The following is a 12,920-nucleotide window of genomic DNA, read 5'->3' as shown; positions in this document are numbered from 1 at the left end:
CCAACGAGACATACTGTATTTCAGCCCGCGTGCTGATCTAATATGAAGTCAGCTGCAGCTTGGCAGCGTGTAATGACAATATTTAATGAGAAAGGAATGGTGAATATGTGCAGGAAGCCCAGTGGTGATAAGAACCAACTGGAAACAGACAAGCTTTCCTCCACACAGGTGCCAACCATCCACATGCTAGCTAGCTAATCACATCTGTTAGCGTAAAGCTAAGATACCGTACTGAAATGGCTAATGGTATGAGGCTCGCATAAAGCACATGATACTGTAATAATAACTAATAGCATATGGCTAAGGTACTGACACTTCGCATAAAACTAAGATACTGCAATTACTTTTAGCCTTAAGCTAAAAATTACTGTAGCCTAATTACTGTTAGCATGAAGCAAGTGTTAGCATAAAGTGTAGCTACTGTAATAACTGTTAACTTAAACCTAAGATACTGTCAAGACTATTAGCATAAAGCTAAGATTCTGTAAAGGCCATTAGCATAAAGCTACGGTCAGTGGTGTAAAGAAACCGAAGTTGTTTTTTTGTGGTATCTGTACTTGGGTTGTCACAATATCAGTATCGTGTAAAGGAAACAAAACATGAAGCAGACTGAATTTCCTGAGGAAAACAATCATAATGTTGGAAACAAGCTGCCTTATGTTGTCACCCAGAATCACATTTATTTTCCAAGATGTAGCACACAATATTGTAGGAAAATCAGGCATCGTAGTATTGTGATACTGGTATCATGACAACCCTAATCTGTACTTTACTATTTATATATTTTTTTACTTTTACTCGACTACATTCCTAAAGAAATGTTTTATTTTTACTCAGATACATTTTCCATGACACCCAAAAGTACTTGTTGCATTTCAAATGCTTAGCAGGACAGGAAAATGGTACGCACTTATCAAGAGAACGCGTGGTCATCCCTATTGCCTCTGATCTGACAGACTCACTAAACACCAATACTCTGTTTGTAAATTATGTCTGAATGTTGGAGTGTGTCCCTGGCTATCCGTATAAAATAAGAAAAATATAAAATTGTGCCGTCTGGTTTACTTAATATAAGGACTATTCAGTTATTTATACCATTTACTTTGACTTTTGATACTTAAATATATTTTTGAATACACTATTACCTTTGACACTTAAGTATATTTAATACCAGATACAACTTTATTGGAGTTAAATTGCTGAGGATTTATGATATTGTAGGCAACCCCCCCCATCCCAGTGACAGGAACATGCCCGGGACTAGCAGTAGTATTATCTGAATCATTTAGCCCAGATGTTCTGTAGACAGTAAAGATAAGGTAGTATCAGTGAAGATGAGGTGAACAGTCCAGCTGAGTGATGAGTCAGTTGTTTAGAGTGCTCTGTGGTGAGGTATGCCCACTGACTTACAGCAGGAGTAGAGGGTGTACTGTGACCTCTCAACTTTACCCTCACGCTGAACCACACCCTGCCTCACCGCACATACACATAGTTTCCATGTAAACACATTTTCCAACAAACTCTCCCCACTCATTGATATAGTTACTCACAGAGGGGCTTCTGCAGCTTCTCACACACACTCTCTCAACCTCCCTTTCCCAAATAAGAGCTTTCTCTCTAGCTCCCTTTCCCTCATAAGATCTTTCTCTCCACCTCCCTTTCCCTCATAAGATCTCTCTCTACCTCCCTTTCCCTCATAAGATCTTTCTCTCTACCTCCCTTTACCTCATAAGATCTTTCTCTCTACCTCCCTTTACCTGCCTCTGTCCTACCTCTCTCTCTACCTCTCTCTCCCCCTTTCCCTCATAAGATCTCTCTACCTCGCTTTCCCTCATAAGATCTCGCTCTACCTCGCTCTTCATCCATATATTTCTCTAATCCCTCTCACCCTTTAAACCATTCTATTACAGTATCTCTCTCTCTCAAATTGCTTTACTGGAATGAGAAACATTGCATAAATACTAAAAACATGATACAAAATAACAACAATAGAATGACAACAGTGGATAGTAATAGAAAAATTGAATAGATAATGGGGACAATATTAGACAACCACCACCATCATGACGCTACTACCGTTACCACCACCATTAAACTACTACAGCTACCATAACCCCTACTACGAATACCACCACTATTAAACTACTACCACTAGCACCATTAAACTACTATCGTTACCATTACTTCTACCACCCCCACTACCACCATTAAACTACTACCACTACCACCAACTACCATTACCCCTACTACAACCATTACCCCTACTACCACTACCCCCATTAAACTACTAACCCTACCACCATTACCGCTACTACCGCTACCATTCCCCCTACTACCACTACCACCATTAAACTACTACCACTACCATTACCCCCACTACCATCAGGAACAGATATAGTCCTTGGTTCTCTCCAGACCTGACTGCCCTTAACCAACACAAAAACATCCTATGGCGTTCTGCATTAGCATCGAACAGCCCCCGTGATATGCAACTTTTCAGGGAAGTTAGAAACCAATATACACAGGCAGTTAGAAAAGCCAAGGCTAGCTTTTTCAAGCAGAAATTTGCTTCCTGCAACACAAACTCAAAAAAAGTTCTGGGACACCGTAAAGTCCATGGAGAATAAGAACACCTCCTCCCAGCTGCCCACTGCACTGAGGATAGGAAACACTGTCACCACTGATAAATCCACCATAATTGAGAATTTCAAGAAGCATTTTTCTACGGCTGGCCATGCTTCCCACCTGGCTACCCCTACCCTGGTCAACAGCACTGTACCCCCCCACAGTAACTCGCCCAAGCCTTCCCCATTTCTCCTTCTCCCAAATCCAGTCAGCTGATGTTCTGAAAGAGCTGCAAAATCTGGACCCCTACAAATCAGCCGGGCTAGACAATCTGGACCCTTTCTTTCTAAAATGATCTGCCAAAATTGTTGCAACCCCTATTACTAGCCTGTTCAACCTCTCTTTCGTGTCATCTGAGATTCCCAAAGATCGGAAAGCAGCTGCGGTCCGCCCCCTCTTCAGAGGGGGGGACACTCGACACAAACTGCTACAGACCTATATCTATCCTACCCTGCCTTTCTAAGGTCTTCGAAAGCGAAGTCAACAAACAGATTACCGACCATTTCGAATCCCACCGCACCTTCTCCACTATGCAATCTGGTTTCAGAGCTGGTCATGGGAGCACCTCAGCCACGCTCAAGGTCCTAAACTATATATCTTTATCTATATTTGGCTCCAGGTCATCTACAAGACTCTGCTAGGTAAAGTCCCCCCCTTATCTCAGCTCGCTGGTCACGATAGCAGCACCCACCTGTAGCACGCGCTCCAGCAGGTATATCTCTCTGGTCACCCCCAAGTCCAATTCTTCTTTTGGCCGCCTCTCCTTCCAGTTCTCTGCTGCCAATGACTGGAACAAACTACAAAAATCTCTGAAACTGGAGACTCATATCTCCCTCACTAGCTTTAACCTCTTGAAATTTCATTTTTGGATGAAAAACGTTCCCGTTTTAAACGGGATATTTTGTCACGACAAGATGCTCGACTATGCATATAATTAACCGCTTTGGATAGAAAACACTGACGTTTCCAAAACTGCAAAGATATTGTCTGCGAGTGCAACAGAACTGATGTTACAGGCGAAACCCAGATAAAAATCCAATCAGGAAGTGCCCCATTTTTTGAAAGCGCTGCATGCCAATGACTCCTTATATGGCTGTGAATGGGCTACGAATGAGCTTACGCTTTCTACGTATTCCCCAAAGTGTCTACAGAATTGTGACGTCTTTTTTATGCATTTATGTTGAAGAATAGCCATAAGGGACCACATTGAGCAAGTGGTCAAATGATGGCTCCCGCAGAAAATCTTGCGTAAAATACAGAAGTAGCCATTTTCCCAATCGCTTCTTATGAGAAAACAATTGTCCCGGTGGATATATTATCGAATAGATATGTAAAAAACACATTGAGGATTGATTCTAAACAAAGTTTGCCATGTTTATGGAGCTAATTTGGAAAAAGTTTGGCGTTGTAGTGATCGCATTTTTCAATGACGGCCTAGGAACAGTGGGTTAACTGCCTGTTCCGTGGCAGAACGACAGATTTTGTACCTCGGGGATTTGAACTTGCAACCTTTTGGCTACTAGTCCAATGCTCTAACCACTAGGCTACCCTGCCGATTTGATAGAGCAGTCTGACTGAGTGATGGAAGGCAGCAGCAGGCTCGTAAGCATTCATTCAAACAGCACTTTTGTGCGTTTTGCCAGCAGCTCTTTGCAAGCACAGCGCTGTTTATGACTATCAGCCTAATGGCTTGTGTAAACGATGTGAAATGGCTTGCTAGTTAGCGGGGTGCGCGCTAATAGCGTTGAGACATGGAGTAGTTATTCCCCTTGCTCTACAAGGGCCGCGGCTTTTGTGGAGCGATGGGTAACGATGCTTCGAGAGTGGCTGTTGTCGATGTGTTCCTGGTTCGAGCCCAGGTAGGAGCGAGGAGAGGGACAGAAGCTATACTGTTACACTGGCAATACTATAGTGCCTATAAGAACATCCAATAGTTAAAGTTATATGAAATAAAAAATGGTATAGAGAGAAATAGTCCTATAAATACTATATTAACTACAACCTAAAACCTCTTACCTTGGAATATTGAAGTCTCATTTAAAAAGGAACCACCAACTTTCATATGTTCTCATGTTCTGAGCAAGGAACTCAAACGTTAGCTTTTTTACATGGCACATATTGCACTTTTACTTCTCCAACACAATGTTTTTGCATTATTTAAACCAAATTGAACATGTTTCATTATTTATTTGAGGCTAAATAGATTTTTATTGATGTATTATATTAAGTTCAAATAAATGTTCATTCATTATTGTTGTAATTGTCATTATTAAATGTATTTTATTATTATTATATATATTTTTTAAATCGGCCGATTAATCGGGTGCGGCTTTTTTGGTCCTCCAATAATCGGTATCGGTGTTGAAAAATTCTAATCGGTCGACCTCTACCCACAACCACCATTAAAACTACCACCACTACCATTGCCCCCACTACTGACATGACCCCTACTACCACTACGCCCATTAAACTACTAACCCTACCACCATTACCCCATCTACCGCTACCATTCCCCTACTACCACTACCACCATTAAACTACTACCACTACCATTACCCATACTATCACTACCTTTACCCCCACTACCACTATTAAACTACTACTACCACCACTACCACTACCCCTACTATCACTACCTTTACCCCCACGACCACCATTAAACTACTACTACCACTACCAATACCCCTACTATCACTACCTTTACCCCCACTACCACTATTAAACTACTACTACTACCACCACTACCACTACCCCTACTATCACTACCTTTACCCCCACTACCACCATTAAACTACTACCAGTACCATTACCCCTACTATCACTACCTTTACCCCCACGACCACCATTAAACTACTACTACTACCACCACTACCACTACCCCTACTATCACTACCTTTACCCCCACTACCACCATTAAACTACTACCAGTACCATTACCCCTACTATCACTACCTTTACCCCGCTACCACTATTAAACTACTACCCTTCTACTACTACCACTACCCCTACCTTTACCCCCACTACCACTAACCCTACTACCATTACCCCTACTACAACTACCCCATTAAACTACTAACCTTATCACCATTACCCCTACTACTGTTACCATTACCCCCACTACCCCTACCCCCACTACCCCTACCACCATTACCCCTACCTTTACCCCAATACCGCTACCCCTACTACCATTACCCCCAATACCGCTACCATTACCCCCACCATTACCATACTACCACTACCATTACCCCACTACCTCTACCATAACCCCCACTACCTTTACCATTACCCCCACTACCACTACCTTCACCCCCACTACTGCTAAATTATCCCTACATTATCCCTGCTATCACAACCACTACCCCATTAAACTACTCCTGTTACCATTATCCCTACTACCACGCTCACTACTATTTTGAATAATAATTGGTAATAATAACAATAAAAACTACAACCATTACCCTCACTATCACTACCTTTACCCCAATACCTCTACCCCTACTACCACTACTACCATTACCCTCACTAACATCACTACTATTACCCCCACCACCAATACCATTATCCCAACTACCATTACCCCCACTACCCCTACCATTACCCCCACTACCCCTACCATTACCACCACCATTATCCCTCCTACCACATTAAACTACTACCGTTACCACCACCTTTACCCCCACTACCACCATTAAACTACCATTATCCCTACTACTAAAAACGCATTCAACTACTCCACTACCATTGTCCCTACTACCACCCCATTAAACTACTACCGCTACCATTACGCCTACTACCACGGCCACTACTATTTTGAAAAACAATCACAGTAATAATAACAATAGAAACATTAATCTCTTCCTCTAAATAACAATAAAACAAAAAACAGTAATAATAACAAAACCTCTCCCTTTCTCTCTCCCTAGACTCTATTCCCTCTATTTTCTCTATTGCTGCACCCCCCACCCTTCCCCAATGGGAAGCATTAGACAAGTTGCTCTGTCTTTCAGAGCAGCTAGGCTTTTTTTATGCTGAGTTACATTCATCTACCACCCTGTCTCATCACCCACCACCCCCATCTGATGCTGAGTTACATCTCATCTACCACCCTGTCTCCACCCCATCTGATGCTGAGTTACATTCATCTACCACCCTGTCTCCACCCCCATCTGATGCTGAGTTACATTCATCTACCACCCTGTCTGCACCCCCATCTGATGCTGAGTTACATTCATCTACCGCCCTGTCTCCACCCCCATCTGATGCTGAGTTACATTCATCTTGGTCCCCCCATCTGATGCTGCGTTACATTAATCTCTGTCCCGCCATCTGACAGCCATGTGATCTGCTCAGTGAAATCTAAATGTCACTACACCTGCACCTGGCAGCACTGGGCTGAGAGCTGAGGGAAACACACAAAGGGAATAATTCAATCCCTGGAGAGCACCTTCCATATGCTCCTCCTGTTCCATGTCATCATATCAAATGTGATGACAAATGTTACTTCATGGGACAGCAGACCGCTGGATTTTGCCCGAGCCTACATGGAGCGGCGAAGTATTATATATATAGTGGGCAAAAAGTATTTAGTCAGCCACCAATTGTGCAAGTTCTCCCACTTAAAAAGATGAGAGAGGCCTGTAATTTTCATCATAGGTACAGTTCAACTATGACAGACAAAATGAGAAAAAAATCCAGAAAGTCACATTGTAGGATTTTTTATGAATTTGTGGATGGTGGCTGACTAAATACTTTTTGCCCCACTGTATATATGTGTATATATACACACATATAGATGTATATATTTTTTTACCTTTATTGAACTTACCGTTACCGGCAAACCAGTAAAGCAACAAACGAGTAAACAATGAACCAATGAAGCAATGAACCAGTGAAGAAACGAAGTAAACATTGGTGAAGGCTAGAAAATTGACACCTTTACTGAATTCTAGTGCTGCACACTGCAACAGCCCGTATCACAGAACCACGGCCTTGAATGAGCACAACACAAATTGTCCATTACACATTGTCTAAAAAGCAAATGATTTTGTTCACTTCAAAAGGTAACTGAAAAGAAATAAAGATTTGGGCCAAATACTCTTATTTTGTTCCAAACCACTGCCAGTTGATTTGAGTTCCAGCTCGTTGTCCTGCGGGGCAGTCTCTCTCTCGCCCCTCAGGTGGTGGCAGCGGTGAGGCACTGAGACTTGAGGGGTTATTTACCCAGAGGGCTTTGCTGTGGTGACACAACGTGACCTCCTCTGGGCTGGGTTAGGGGTGGGCTCTAGGCACAGGAGGAAGATAGCAGGAACAGAGGGAATAAGTGAGGGGACAGATTAAAGAGACGAGGGCCTGGAGATTGTTGTGGGTCTGTGCGTGTCTTGGCTGTGTTTAGGTGTCATTAAGACCAACACAAACACTCACTCTGGTGGCTCTTACTCTATAGGACTCTCAGTGGTGGGTTTGTCCTCCTGTGTCCACCCTCTGACCCTGCACTGGAACACACACACGCACGCACAAAGTAATTTAGTTGATGTGGTTATTCAAAGCGACTTACATTAGTGCAGTCACATAAACACCCTACTTTGAGACACTCTGACACACGCAGAGACACACATTGAGACACACTGAGACATCCACAGCGTGGCCCAGGGCCGTAGAGCTGTGTTAGGGCATGTAGGGGCTGAGTGAGGCTTGGCTGTGGCACTACAGTAGTCTGTTTGTGGACAAACATCACTGGGTGAAAGCTCCAGTCATCACATGTTTAAAGGAAGAGAGAGTCAAAGCTGTCTGGGTCAAACACCTGGGTCATGGTTTAACACACACACACAGCGTTTTAAAACAGAGAAGCTATTAACTGAACAAGAAATCTCATTTTTATTTTCTGTTTCAGAAGATTTTGAGCTGCACTTCATGTTTCCTAGTAAACATAGCCTACAACCCAGCCAGGTGAATTGGAAGGAGTTTTTCATTAAATAACATCTAAAGGAAAACCTCTCTGAAAGATGTTATTCAAGTCTGATCAATGCTCACACCGCAGAAAAGCCTTCTCTGGGGCTATCCTTTATTAACATGAGAGAAAGATGATTCAGACATGCTTCATCTTAAAACACATTGGCTTACAACACAAAACTACACCCATCACCCAGTGGCACCTTATTCCATATGTAGTGCACTATGTAGAGAATAGGGTACAATTTGGGACGGACCCACTGATACAAGCCCATTCCAAGCCAGTCAAATTAGAGACCTAACCCAGCCCAGTTTTCTGCCCAGTCAGCCACAGCCCAGAAACAGCAGCCAGAAACAGTCCCTGTAATGTAATGAGTGTTTTCTCTCTTAAAATGGTGTTCTGTAGACAGGCCCTATCAGAGACAGTAATGATCACCACAGTGGTGTGTGTTGTATGTGTGTGTGTGACACTCACAGCTAATAAAATACGTAATTTATTAGGCTTCCAGATGATCCACTAAACTCTTGCAGGTCGTCACACACACACACACACACACACACACACACACACACACACACACACACACACACACACACACACACACACACACACACACACACACACACACACACACACACACACACACACACACAAAAGCTGTTCAATATTTAAACAAAACAAGCGTGACACGGTGTCTCACACGATCACAGACAACATGGGCCTCAACCACTGGGGTGACTTGTTTTTTCCCCCTCTCTCTCCCACTCTCTCTTTCGCACTCTTTCTCTCCATTTCTGCCTCTTTAGTGAAATGTGAGACCCCAGCAGCGACATTCCTTTGTGAAGAGCAGGGGAGAGAAATGCTCCCCGTCTCTGTCGACTCCAACCACACAAATAAAGTATGTTTCCAAACTGGTGAGAGAGAAAAAACTATTCTACTCTTCATTCATGATCTCCATTTAGATATTATTCTAGAACACCAGAACAAAGAGCGACATGGCTGTGTGTTGTAGTACTGGGCTAAATTACAATGTACCATCATCCACCGGCACAATGGAATGACAGGGACACAGGATTATGTCAAACAGAGTCCCAAAGACAGTATTAGGCTAGCTGACAATGTACTGTCAATGACAACTATTTAAACACAGGGACACAGATTTATGTCAAACGAAGATACACGTGTACAGGATCGGTGCTGTCTCTGAGCTACTTGACATCTCCTTGGGGACTTAGTAGTTAATCAGAGCAAGATGTTGATTTTCAGTTTTAATGATCAGAATGGGCCGATTCCACACAGACACAGACATGTTTCCTCCCACGTACATCTGTTTGTGTCACAATCAATCAGCGCTGACACATACACACACACACCACTCCCACCGGTCGGCCCAGACACACACACTGGGCCTTCCCATAAGGCATGGGGACATAATTACCCAGCCTGCCCATGACATTCCTGTTTAAGGGTCACAGAGAATACCCCCCCCCCCCCCCCCCCACCTCCCACGCACACACACTTCATCCATGGCTGAATTAACCACGTCACCAGGAGTGAGTAGTGAATAGAGAGGGGTAACAGGGTTGGGTAGAGAGGGGCAAAGGGGCATGGTGGGGGAGTGAGGGCGGATGAAATTGGAAAAGCATGTGGGAGATGGAGCTTTGTGTGTGAGACGGATCCAGACACTTCCAGATGCCCGGGCTGGGAGGCAGGCTGAAGCCAGGGTTGAAGGGGGTTGAGGGGGCTGACTGAGAGCCACCTTCCCCAGGGTCGTGATTCACCTGGAAGGAGGGCCAAGCACTGCCAGATGTGGAGGAAGCTGCCTGGGACCCACACGCTAACACTGGCCCGATTGTGCGGCAGCATATGCTTCCAGTCAAGGGTGAAAATGCAGGCACCAGCACATGCCAGAAGTCTTTCAAGCATGGCCCAGCAGTCAGCCCCGAGCTCTAGCACACTGATCCATACACACACACACAGAGATCCTCCCAGTCATCCAGTCAGTGCAGGCATGTCACCACACAGCAAGTCAAGGCTGGTTAAACTATAAAATAGCTAAGGGACCTGGTCCAGACACCCAACCCTGGCTATACCACACACACACACACACACACACACACACACACACACACACACACACACACACACACACACACACACACACACACACACACACACACACACACACACACACACACACACACACACACACACACACACACACACACACACACACACACACACACACACACACACACACACACACACACGTTGAGGGAGAGTGAAAAGTAGAAAGACAAAACAAGACAAGAAATAAAAGAGAGCGAGAGAAAGCGACAGAGCGAGGGAAGGAGTGATAGATCCACAGCTCAGAGGAGTGCAGTTTGAGGCAAAACAAGTCAAGGTGCTGATCCAAACAAACCCAGATGCCCACAGTTCAGATGCTGACTCAGAGATGACTTCATATTAGAAAAATAAACATAGTCCCTTCTAACACTACATGTTCTCCCAGGAGACTGGCCCCATTCACATTACCCCGGAGACAGGCTCCATTTACATTACCCAGGAGACTGGCCCCATTCACATTAGCCAGGAGACTGGCCCCATTCACATTACCCAGGAGACTGGCCCCATTCACATTACCCAGGAGACTGGCCCCATTCACATTACCCAGGAGACTGGCCCCATTCACATTACCCAGGAGACTGGCCCCATTCACATTACCCAGGAGACTGGCTCCATTTACATTACCCATTTACATTACCCAGGAGACTGGCTCCATTTACATTACCCAGGAGACTGGCTCCATTTACATTACCAAGGAGACTGGCCCCATTCACATTACCAAGGAGACTGGCTCCATTTACATTACCCAGGAGACTGGCCCCATTCACATTACCCCGGAGACAGGCCCCATTCACATTACCCCGGAGACAGGCCCCATTCACATTACAAGAGGTCTCTTCACAGTCCCCAAGTCCGGAACAGACTATGGGAGGTGCACAGTACTACATAGAGCCATGACTTCATGGAACTCTATTCCACATCAAGTAACTGATGCAAGCAGTAAAATTTGATTTAAAAAACATTTATAAAACACCTTATGGAACAGCGGGGACTGTGAAGCAACACAAACATAGACACAGACACATGCATACACACACGATAACATTTGCACTATACACACATAGATTAAGTACTGTAGATATGTGGTAGTGGTGGAGTTGGGGCCTGGGGGCACAGTGTTGTGAAATCTGTGAGTGTATTGTCATGTTTTAAAAATGGTATAAACTGCCTTAATTCTGCCTTGGCAGCAGCTAAATGGGGATCCATAATAAATACAAATATAAAACATGACCCAGGAGACTGACCCCATTCACATTACCCAGGAGACTTGTTCCATTAACATTACCCAGGAGACTTGCTCCATTCCCACTTGGAAAAGGAATAACGTTGTAGACAAGGCCATGACATGTTTCAAAATCATACTGAGCACTCCCACTAGCTGAGCACCCATTCACTTAAATCACAAGATGAAGATTATAAGTGTGTGTGTGTGTGTGTGTGTGTGTGTGTGTGTGTGTGTGTGTGTGTGTGTGTGTGTGTGTGTGTGTGTGTGTGTGTGTGTGTGTGTGTGTGTGTGTGTGTGTGTGTGTGTACAGGGACACACAACTGGCGAGCACACATTACCTGTCATACTGTAAATCTCATCCAAATCCTCCTAACCTGGACACACACACACAACACACATGGACACACACATGCAGATGGCCACCTCCAGCCCTGTAACAGTCTGAGGCCCTTGCTGAGTGAGGAATGTGTGTGTTCCACAATGACCTCATTGTACCATGATATGGCTTGTCTGAGCCGAGCTCTCTGTGGCAGAGTCACACCTGTTCCACCTATGCCAAAGAGCTGACAAAGCCAGAGCTACATCAATCAGCATTTAAACACAGGAACACACATACAGACACACACACATACAGAGGCACAAAACCACATGCACACACACGCATAGACACAGAGACAGACGAGACACACAGACACGCAGGACGGACACATAGGCACGGACAAGCACTCACACACTGCTGATGTGGCTGTCTGTCTGTAGCCCCAGCCCTCCTGACAGGGTGGCTCCATGACTGCAGGCAGGTACGTTGTTAACCCTTTGTGAGCACAGAGATGAAGACCGTCATTCCACTGCTCCTGTCTTCAGAGTTGTGTCCTCTCTCAGTGTTTCAATCTACCCCAATGTTTCTCGACATCACTCCTAGGGACCTAGGCATCATTAATGACAGATTTTTACTGATAACTGATAAGGTGCATGTAATATGTACAGTTGAAG

Source organism: Oncorhynchus gorbuscha, unplaced genomic scaffold (assembly GCF_021184085.1).
Source record: "Oncorhynchus gorbuscha isolate QuinsamMale2020 ecotype Even-year unplaced genomic scaffold, OgorEven_v1.0 Un_scaffold_587, whole genome shotgun sequence".
In the NCBI taxonomy this organism is placed as follows: Eukaryota; Metazoa; Chordata; class Actinopteri; order Salmoniformes; family Salmonidae; genus Oncorhynchus; species Oncorhynchus gorbuscha.
Note: the sequence above shows the minus strand (reverse complement) of the source record.